The sequence below is a fragment of the Nilaparvata lugens genome, chromosome 11 (genome assembly GCF_014356525.2).
Source record: "Nilaparvata lugens isolate BPH chromosome 11, ASM1435652v1, whole genome shotgun sequence".
NCBI lineage: Eukaryota > Metazoa > Arthropoda > Insecta > Hemiptera > Delphacidae > Nilaparvata > Nilaparvata lugens.
In genome coordinates, this window is record NC_052514.1 from 45,859,158 (window position 1) to 45,870,737 (window position 11,580).

At 36.9% G+C, this 11,580-nt stretch overlaps 1 long non-coding RNA gene across 1 annotated transcript; it reads right to left on the reverse strand.

Moving 5' to 3' along the window:
* LOC120353724 lies at nucleotides 1-5,885 on the reverse strand. Its single transcript, XR_005572542.1, has 4 exons — nucleotides 5,743-5,885; nucleotides 2,870-3,054; nucleotides 2,208-2,391; nucleotides 1-70 (listed from the first exon to the last, which is right to left on the reverse strand). It is a non-coding gene; the product is annotated as an uncharacterized LOC120353724 (long non-coding RNA).
* Nucleotides 5,886-11,580: the final 5,695 nt, after the last annotated feature.

Genomic DNA, 11,580 nt, shown 5'->3' on the forward strand with positions numbered 1-11,580 from the left:
CTTCCCAAGCGTCTCTGGTTCCGACAGATCCTCTGATACGACGACAGGCTTGCCACCGGCTTTCTTGTTGCTGTTGTGTTCGAATAAGTTGAACGTTTACATTAATTGGAACACTGCAACCATACTTCAGCAAATGTTTTAAGGTTGGGCTTTTTGTTGCTCATTATTTCTTCTCTGCTCTCTATTTAAGGCAAAATTATTTTCTATCATTTTAAAATATTGTTTACCAGTGGTTGATTTATTGTTATTGTTATGTTAGGAGCCTCTAGTTGATGAAAAATCTGGTGTGGCGCACTCACACAACTTTCCTTGCCGTTATGAAAATTGATCAACTGACGCTAGTGTTCCCGCGCATCTCAAGTCTACTATTCAAAGATTTGAGCCAGCTGGTGACAGGGTAATAACGCTGGAGACACACATGAGGTCTGCTATCTCTTCATAGTGAATGATTTAATAGAATCAACAATAATTTGCAATTGAATAATCACATTTTCTCGAATTTAAAGCTTATTTTCAATTTTAGGTGAAAATGTTACTGAACATTAATTGTAGAGATTTTCATGCTCAATCTACTCCACTTGATTTTTTTTGTTTCAATTGTATCTGAATCCTGATAATTTATAGGGAATCTATCTGCATTGATGGGGCGAAGCTCCTGAAATTTTTAAAGATATGGGACTTGTGGCAGTTGATAGAGCTTATTGATGACTATTTTAGGTATGAATTTGATCAAAATCGTTGGAGCAGTTTCCGAGAAAATCACGAAAAACCCTGTTTTTGACAACATTCTCGCCATTTTAGCCGCCATTTTGAATTGCATTTCATCGAAATTGTTCGTGTCGGATCCTTATAGTGAAAGGACCTTAAGTTCCAAATTTCAAGTCATTCCGTTAATTGGGAGATGAGTTATCGTGTACACAGACGCACATACACTCATACACACACACACACACACACACCACACACACACACACACACACACACACACACATACAGACCAATACCCAAAAACTAGTTTTTTGGACTCAGGGGACCTTGAAACGTATAGAAATTTAGAAATTGGGGTTCCTTAGTTTTTTTCGGAAAGCAATACTTTCCTTACCTATGGTAATAGGGCAAGGAAAGTAAGAAACATGTATGATGAACACATGTGTGTGTGTGGTTGGAACACAAAATTAGTAGACAGAAGGTTGGTCACTCATCTATAGTATTTAAATTCCACCACATTCATCAAAAGATGCAATTGGAGTGGGGGAACTGCAGCCGTGACGTAGGCTGTAGTACAGAGTAGGCAGAATATCGCATTCTTGAAAATCATACGGTGACCTATAGTCAAACTATATACCACAAACATGTTCTGACATGCAAGCTTTCAGTTTCTGCTTTACAATAATTATCAAAACATTTAAAAAGTACAGGCATTTTTCGATTTAAAAGCGAGAGTCCCACCTCCTAAGCCACCCTTTCAAACCCTTAAGGTTTCTCCATCTTCTAGGTTGTGTTTATATTTTGTAGTTTGGCTATACATCAGCTTGTGAATCTCGAGTATGAGATATTTTGATTCTCGTAGAACATGTGCTCGAAACCAGAATGTGTTCAGTGCATTTATATGAATGCAATGCATCGGATTTATCGGGATCGGTTTATTGCAATGCATTGGTTTCTCAAGATTGTTTTATGGGTTAATCTGAAATTATAATAGTATAACGTTGTCGACTAACGCTTTTCCAGCTTATTAACTTTTTCATGTAAAGTTTTTAGATTCTTGAAAAACTTCCAACTTTATTTTATTCATACAAGTTAAATGAATTAAAAGTATTTAACATTATCATTAGAATCGGAGATTCATTCATAAGTATGGAGAATTTTGAAGTTCTAGGTCAAACTTGAGGGGATTAAACGACGATGTATTTGAAGCTACAGTGAATGAACTGTATGCTCAGTGTGGTTCCTCTATCACTTTTTTACTACACGTGACGTCACGACGCTGGCGTTCCCCCCCACCACTTTGAATCGTACACCTGTGAGTGATCAACCTTCTGTCTACTAACGTTGGTTGGAGCATGCATGTACATGCACTGTTAGTGGCCTGCCATATGTGAAATTTCATCTACCTTATTCTTACGTTGTTGAAACAGGTTAAGATTTGTAAATAAATACGAATTTTTACATTAAATTGGAAGATTGAATTTATGTCCCTGACTTACATCATCATCCCAGGGACACAGACGCTGGGTCCTTTTGACCTCCAAGGTGACAGGTTGAGCAGGTCTCTTCTTGCTGGTCTCCGACTCTTTCTCGGGTGGTGCCACCACCTTCATCGTGCCGTCCAATCAACGGGGACATTAAAGACCCGGTTGAATACCGTCTTCTTCATCTTCGTCCGTGTTTCTAAGTAAAAAAATACTTCTTCATAAAATACCGTTCATGTCAAAAAATAAGTACTCGTTCATAAACTATTGTTGAAGTCGAAAAATACTTATTACAGAACTTCATATAAATGAAATTTGTATTTTCTCTAATTTGATTCAAATTGAAAGCGATGGTGGCGTATGGCAGTATTTGATAAACATTGGTGTTGCTATCCTTGTCTATCATTCGACAAAGCCGATAGCGCCATCCTTTTCTAGCTCCGAAAAGTTGACAGATTGTTTTTGAACTATGTAGAAATATAAATTATTACCAAAATGTTTCATATTTATTCTGTTGAATTATTAATTATTTTCCTACATTGTTGAACACGATCTCGCCACGTCCCGGAAATAGAAATGGATAGCGGTATCACCTTTGTCTAATGATAGACAAGGATAGCAATACCAATGTTAATCCACGACGTGCATAATTGGAATTTATTAAAAACAGTACTGACCGGGATCAATCATTTCCCCTTTTGTTGGAGCACTGGTCCATGTAGTAGTGGCCGAGAGGAGGAGAAGGCCTCCACCAATTAATGCAGCTTGTAGTCCCCTTTCGCCTCCTCCTCCTCTTCCATGTACTCCTCCTCAACATCCATCTCATCCCATCCGAGAGAACCGAGCTCTGCTTTACTGCATTCTGTTGGCAAAAATGTTGCATGGTGAAAAACTGCCACAATGATTCTCAATTCACAAATCAAAAACAATTTTTTTCAAACAAATTCAAAAAGCAGGAACAAGATGAAGAATAAGAATAAGAAGAATAAGAAGAAGAAGAATAAGAAGAAGAATAAGAATAAGAATAAGAAGAATAAGAATAAGAAGAAGAATAAGAATAAGAATAAGAATAAGAATAAGAAGAAGAATAAGAATAAGAAGAAGAATAAGAATAAGAAGAAGAATAAGAATAAGAAGAATAAGAATAAGAAGAATAAGAATAAGAAGAAGAATAAGAATAAGAAGAATAAGAGGAGGAGAAGGAGGGAACGAAGGAGAAGGATGAGGTGGAGAGATGGAGGATGATAAAGAGAAAGAGGAAAGAAAGATGAAGAAGAATAATAAGGGAGAAGAGGAAGAAGATGATGATGATTGATTGATTGGAGTGAGGACTCCAAGTCGGTTAGATGTCTGAGTGTCACCCCGACAACTTGGTCAGGATGTCACCAGCTCAAAGTCGAGAGTCTTGTACCATGCATGAAACTGTCCCACTCGTATCCTTCACAAATAAATTTATTTCTATGAAACTTTTTCAAAACAGACAATATGTTTTTGAAAGACTCTCTCCAAGTTAGCACAATCTCCAATGAAAGACTCATATTCAAGTTCACTTTATTACAAATGACTTTTCACTCCTTGAACCAAAAGCATAATTTTCATTACTTGTTGAGCTAAAACATAAAGTTGATCTCACTTGCTCGTCATCTTTGCTCTGCTCATCATTGTTCTGCTCATCTTCGTTCTGCTCATCATCGTTCTGCTCATCATCAGCTCTCATCGCTCGTCATCATTCAGCTCACATCTTGAAAGCTTCATGATACAGCTTCTATCTCGTGAATGGAAAGAAGACGCAGTTCACGAGCACTAGACACTTTCACTGGTAACACTTGTCTTGAAGTGTAAACGAAACATAACGAGGTTCAACTAAATGAGGTTTTTTAACAAATAATAAAATACTGTGTAGCGACTTTGGGGGAGAGGTTTGAACAAAGCATTACAAGAGGTAGGGTGTGACAGAGTCCATCTATCAGAGGCAAGCAAGCGACTGTTACCAGGTCCAGCTTACCCCGGGCAGAGGTATGCGGCTGGAGCCCCGGGAGAGATAGCACCGCGCAGGCGTACTATGAGAAGATTACGATGACTCAATTACTATTAAGAATTACATTGTTGGCGGGCGTGTGGCGCTAAAATATGAAACTAATACAAAATAAGTAGTGAGCTATTAATTCAGTAAGATTATTACTTAACATACCGGGGCCTTGAATCCTCCTAGGATTCAATTAACAAACAATAGTGAACAATTATCACACCTTGTGATATTATGATATTACAAAATTGAAAATTAACAAATAAAATATATATATATCTTAACTAGATAATTAATGAGATATTGATAGAGGGAAGACCTTATGAGCAGGCCTAGTTAATCTTCCATGCTGTGTCCTTAGGTGAACCACCCTCACAGCACCATCTTTCCCAGGAGACACATCAACAATTCTTGCCAGCGGCCAAGTGAGAGGTGGTGTAGGCTGATGAATCAGAACTAGATCACCAATCTGCAGGTTGGTTGTGGCTTTAGTCCATTTCACATGTTGATGTAGGGTGTGGAGGTATTCCAGCTGCCAGCGTTTCCATAAGCGTTGGTGGAAGGCCTCATTCAGCTTCCAATGGTTGAGGCGATTGAGTGTGGTATGGTGACTTTCCTCGGGAACACCAACCAGGGATGAACCAATCAAGAAGTGGCCAGGTGTGAGTGCTGTGAGATCACTTGAATCAATTAGCTTCAGATACTTTTATTTCGCTAAAAACGGATCAATAAAACTCACACAATTTTAATAGAAATTTATCCTGTGGCCTCCTTTATTATACAGTAGTAAATTTCATTGCTGAAGAGCTCTGGCCAGATTGGTGTGTTAAGGTAGGTTAGTGTGTTGAACCTCCTCATCGGACGATTAGATTTGATGCATTGTTTACAATCCGCATCGTATAGGTATGCTGCGCACTCCAATTGGAAACAATGCATCAAATCTAATCGTCCGATGCCTACCTTAACCCTCAGCATTGCTGCCATACCTGGTCAAGCATTCGTATAAGAACAAAAAAAAGTTGTCAAAATATCTGTTAGAGTTGTTTTGACAACACTGAAAGCGTGATTCGTTATCTCTGAAATTGGTGCCTCTGTGTTCAGAAAAATTCACTATAATTGGTATTTATTGATGATTAATGAACTGAATTGTCATAGCTGTCGGTTCAAAAAATATACTGGAGTGGCCGCAGTCGAGTGATTGTAGAATGGGAACCAGAGGCCCCGGGTTCGAATCTCACGCGGCCAAGGTATCTTTCTTGGGCCACTCCCGTGTTTCGTGACATGTAAAGCCGTCGGTCCCGTCTCCCTGAAAGCAGTCTTTGGGTCATGTCAGAGGCCCTCGAGTCGATGAGGTGCGACCTGAAAACTCTGACTCCAGACCTGATCCAGCCGGATCACTCAATAACACATTTTCAACAATATGTTGGGAAACCAGATTGTTCGAGTAAAAACAATAATCTTGAAATGTAAATTATCAGGTATCATTATTTTTCGTTTCAATGATTTAAGTGAGGTATCATTCACCTGCAGTATAATCTAGTATGACTGTCTTGCAGTGTAAAAAATTTATGATTTTCAATATCACATCCTCCATGGCTCATTTTCAACGATATATACAGCTGATCTTCAAGGTGTGGTGAATCGTTCAAACATTTTTGGTGAATCGTTCTCTGATGCTGAAAAACAATTGAAAAAATAAATTATCTTTAATGAATAAATTTTATTTTTTTCAAGCACATATGCTCATACAAACGAGTTGAGTTGAATACAATCATTACACTTCATGATATCACATTACTTGAATCATTACATTCCATGTTATCACATTACTGTTATGCCTTAAATCATGCTTTAATTATATATCTCAAGTAAGAGTACTTTAGGAAGCATATGTTTCTAATATACACAAAAACATTACATTCGAAAAATTTGTTTAAAAAAATTAATTAAACATCTATCCGTACATTTTAATGTAATAACAATTCTATATTCATCAATCCTAGTTTGATACAAGCATCAGTAGCATTCCAGTATTATAACTACCTATTACATATTTTATAAACGAGTAATAACAGTTCAACTTCAAAATAATACTTTTTATATAACATTTATCCAATGCTACATTTTTTACATACTAATAAAATACATTTTATAATAATCAACAATAATAACATTCTAGTTTTAAATATCTACCTATTCGTACTTTATAAACGAAACGAGTAATAATAGTATTAATTTCAACAATAATAAATGTTAGACCAATATATCCAATAATACATTTCTATATAATAATCCGCCACACATACAATAATCACAATCAACTAGTATCTTACATTTTAGAGCTCACTCTATCCCCATCAAACTTATCTCATTAAGCTCACTGCATTCCCCACTTCACTGTCTAAAATGAGCATAGAGTACTTTTAATATTCTCAATGATAACCTCTATTTCCTGACTATAGTTATCGGACATCATTCAAGTGTTTATTATCATAGATCTGATTTCGATTGCTTTCATTGTACATACATACAAACGGTTGACCTTCTGCTCCGTAAAGTTCGAAAGTAAAACCATGAGTTTGTCATCGTCAGTAACTACATTTGTAGTGAATTTTTCTAAATAGTGTCTTCTTATTCCATCATACATCGGGCACCTCAACAGAAAATGCTCCACATATTCCTTCTCTTTCAAATTGCAAATAGGGCATTGTAATGAGCTGTTAATCCATATTCCCAGGTCTCTATTATTATATAAATAGAAAGAGTTTCTAGTGGCTAGGCGCAGTTGGGCGACGCAGCGCGTTTTAGCGAAAGACATTTCATACAGTAGCTGTTCACCAATCATGGAAAGAGGGTTCAATCTTTTATAATGTGGGCTGCTTGTTGAGTTCAGAGCTGCTTCTATGTCTTGTCCATAGAGTCTGTCAAAATAGTTTTGTACTAGTTTCCCTTTTACAATTTGTAAAACTTTAGAAAAATTATCTCTGTCCTGCCAATCTCCAAACAAATTGCAACCCGCCAGATGCAACTAATTCTTCAGCAGACACACCCAGTTACCCTGGTTATCTTGATCTTGCTGCGCCAACTCATATAATCTATCAATACATTCTCTGGGGTATCTCCCGTTAGCCATTGACATAGCTCTACAAATGTATTTAATTGACTTGACGAATATAAAACTACTCAGCTGAAGTCTTCCAGTCTCCAATCTCGATGACCAGCTGGGAGTGCTTCTATTCAACAGGAGTAAACGCTTTAAAAAATAAAGCTGTGTTTTCTCCACTATATTCATACAGCTTTTAGACCCCATATCTCCGATCCATATAGTACTGTGGGCAAGAGAATTGAATCATAGATCTTCATCTTGCTCGCCCAAACATCCGACTTGGCCTTTCTTAGAATATTTATGGTTGTCTCTCCAATGTATTTAGATCTACTAACTTGAAACTCCGCGAATTTATTGAATTTTCTTGATGAGTGGAACTCAACTCCAAGGTACTTATAGCTATTTACAATATCCAGTTTCTTATCTCTGTAATAGAAAGCTGCATTACGTCTGAGGCCTTTTTTATGAAATGCTACTATCTTTGTTTTATCGATGTTTACTGACAACTTCAATTTATCACAGTAGGTACAAGGCCAGGCACTTCAACTTGTTTCTTAGATCTGAGTCACTGTCTGCCAGAATAACAATGTCATCCGCGAACATTAGCATCATGACGTCCACATTTCTATTTAAATGGATATCATGTGGACCTCTTTCTCTAAAATAATGCTCTATTTCCCTTAAATAGCATGTAAAAAGTAAAGAACTCATCGAATATCCCTGTAAAACGCCTTTTGACACCTTTATAGGCTGTGAAATTCCATCCTGACGACCCTTATCGACTATGAGTGTGGCAAAGCCATACAGCGCTCTTAACGTCCTTATCACTCTGCTGCTTACTCCACACATACCCAGCCCATGCCATAGAAGTTCATGCGGCACCGAGTCGAATGCGGATTCATAGTCCACGAACAAACCAAATAATTTGCGTTTTCTTACTGAGATCAAGTATGCAGTACAAAAATGTCATTAATACAACTGCACCTTCTTCTAAAACCACTTTGGCACTCGGGGAGTACGTTGCAGTGATCTGCCCAGATTGAGAGTCTGATTTCGAGTAGTCGAGTCAAAATTTTAACAAAAATTTAACAATATTTGATCAGGGCGATTCCGCGATAGTTTTTTGGATCTAATCTATCACCTTTTTTGAATATGAAAAGCAAGCATCTTTGTTTTTAACCAAGCCTCGGCAAACTCTCCTATCAAAAATGTGAGTGTTTGTGTAGTAATAATAATAATAATCGCCTTTATTGATCAAATATACAACAATTTGTTACAAAAATATTTCTATATAAGTATTACATTACTGGCATTCGCCCCATGGATAAGATCCGTCCGGGGGGAGAGGAGAAAGATAATTTTTTCCCCTTTTTTAAGTTGCAAAAAGTTAACAATGCTACATTAATTATATTTCAACGATATGGCAAAGAAGTTTTTTTTTTAATATTTTTACTGCAAAAGAAGAAACGTTTCAAGAAAGTTTTAGAAATTGAACTCCTGGATCAATGAATACCTGTACTGCCTTTTCAAGCAGCCCTACAGTAGCGGCTAACATCTCTCCAGTCACTGCCATTCAGGTACCTCTCTCGACAGCAGGCCTCTCCTCAGGTAAGCGCACCGTATCTCGCGTAGTATGGGGCATCTGGCGACGAAATGCATCACATCCTCTTCTTCCTTCCAGTTGCACAGGGAGCACAGCTTCACTGGCTGATTGAACGTGTATCTGTTCAACTGGATCAGCTCTGTTCGCGCCTTGAAGAGCCATTTGATTAGTGCCAAGTCTTCCTGCTCACTGATGTAACCGGTGCCTTCTAGCTCCAGCTTGCAGGAAAGGGAGGTGCGCTCACTTCTTAGCCGCTTTATCTTGCTGTCCATTATGAATCTCTCCTTCATCCTCGTCATTAAGCTGCTGATAGAGACATTCTGCGAGAGTATTTCCGCGGCATTGATGCCGTGCTGCCTTTCAAGCACATCCCAGTCATTGACAACAAAAGTCCCTATTCGTGTGATCTCCTCCAACAATAATCTGGGATATCTGGCAATGGGTAGTTTCATGCACCTTCTCATGTATTCCACATGCAATTAAACAGTATACAAGAATAGTGGTAGACATCCAGTTTCCAAGAGTAGGGTAGAGTCTGGTGCCCACACAGGGAGGCTGAATACTTTTTTAATGAAGAGTCGTTGCACCTTTTCTACATCTTCATACATCCTTGCACCCCACACTTGAGCTCCATAACACAGGGTGGACCTAGTTACCGCATCAAACACATTGCATTTTGCCTTGAATGATATATTGTTTTGTGACAGCAGCCGATGAAACATGTTCAGAGTGATTTTTGCCAAAGATGATCTTTCTTTGAAGTGACTAGCAAGAGATAATGATTAGAATGATTAGAATTTTTTTTCTCTTTAGTAACATACTGTAATTTAAAACTAAAAAATATATACCGTATAATAAGAGAAAAGGAAAAAAACAAACATGATTTTCATAGAGCAAAATAAAATTACTACTAACAAAAAAGAACAAAGTCTTTTGCCCGTTAGTAGGAGCTGACAACACTGCTAATTTTTATCAAAATGTACTTTCACACACGCAGACACACACACTCTCACACATGCATATGGAATCAATTTGAGCTTTACCATACAATTCAATAATAAATAGTCACAACCAACAACTAATTCTTGATTAAACTATTCATTCCATGGTAATAAAACAAGGCTTAGATTGCTCAAGTATAGATGACATTATGAAGAGAAAAGCAAAAAATGATAAACACTAGCTTTAAAAATAACACACAGACTGTCAACAAGGAAAAATAAATTCCTCACTTAGAAGTAAGACATTAAAACAACAGTATCACAGTACAGACAAAATTGTGAAAAAATTGCAATAATAATAATATCAAATTAAAGACAAGGTTGTATATATAAAAAAAACCCTAATTGATGAGTACACAAAAATACTTAAATTCATCAACACCACTGAGATGGTGTTTAATTATAGACAAAGTCGTAGAACTCATCAATGAGTACAACAAATAAAAAATAAATTAATAAAGGTAAAAAATAAAAGTATTATAGTTCTATAAACATCATTAAATCTTCAAATGACAAACTCAAAAGCCATTTCTTTACTTTCACTTTGAATTGTGTCAAAGAATTGATTCTCCTTATGTCAGTAGGGAGCAAGTTGTAATATTTGCATCCTAAAAATACAAAACTCTTTTTATACCTGGTACAATAAGGCCTTGGTGTTGCTAGCAACTCTCTTGTTCTTTGCCGTGTTACCACTTCACCCATTGGATGAGTTTCAGGCGCAATCCCCATATTTCGGTTCCCACTCATTTTAAAGAACAACGACAGCACCTTGAACACATACATGCTTCTCAAGGGCAGAACTTGCAAGATTTTGAAATAAGGGAACGAGTGAATCCTTCTTTTAACACCACAAATGATGCGTATTATGGCTTTCTGTAGAATTACAACTGGATTATAGTGACAAGCATATGTTGACATCCAGCAAGATAATCCATAATCTAGTTTTGAGTGAAAAAATGCAAAATACAATTGACGGAGAATATATCTAGGTAAGAATTGTTGAAGATTATAAAATTTCCTAATTAAAAAAAGAAGTCTACATTTTAAATTTGTTATGTGATTTGTCCAAATAATCTGTCATCCAAAGTCATACCAAGATACTTCAAGGAATTAGCTTGATAAATACTATTACATTTACATGACTCTGCTTGACAATCTATCTCGTGATACTTTAAAGGGATGAGAATTCAAAAACCGTTGATAGGGAGAAATTAATGAAGTTAGTTTTAGAAGCATTTAACACTATTTTGTTCCCATCAAACCAGAGTCTCAAATTGCTCAAGTCTGACTGTAACATCATTTGTAATTCATTTATACTATTAGCTGAATAGGCCAGTGCAGTATCGTCAGCAAATGATGTTACAGATCCATGAAAATCAATGAGAATAAGTCATTTATATATACTAAAAATAAGAGAGGCCCCAGGACTGAACCCTGAGGGACTCCACAATTGCTGTTTACAACCAATTCACTATTAATACCATTTATACTAACACATTGATCCAGATAGCTTGGATGTCAGGTCAATTCCCAGATATTTGTAGTTGTTCACTACCTCAATCACTTCATTATTGTATCTCCACACATCATGTCTTCCTATCCTACCACCTTTTCTAAAGATAATTATTTTTGACTTGGCCAGATTCACCTGC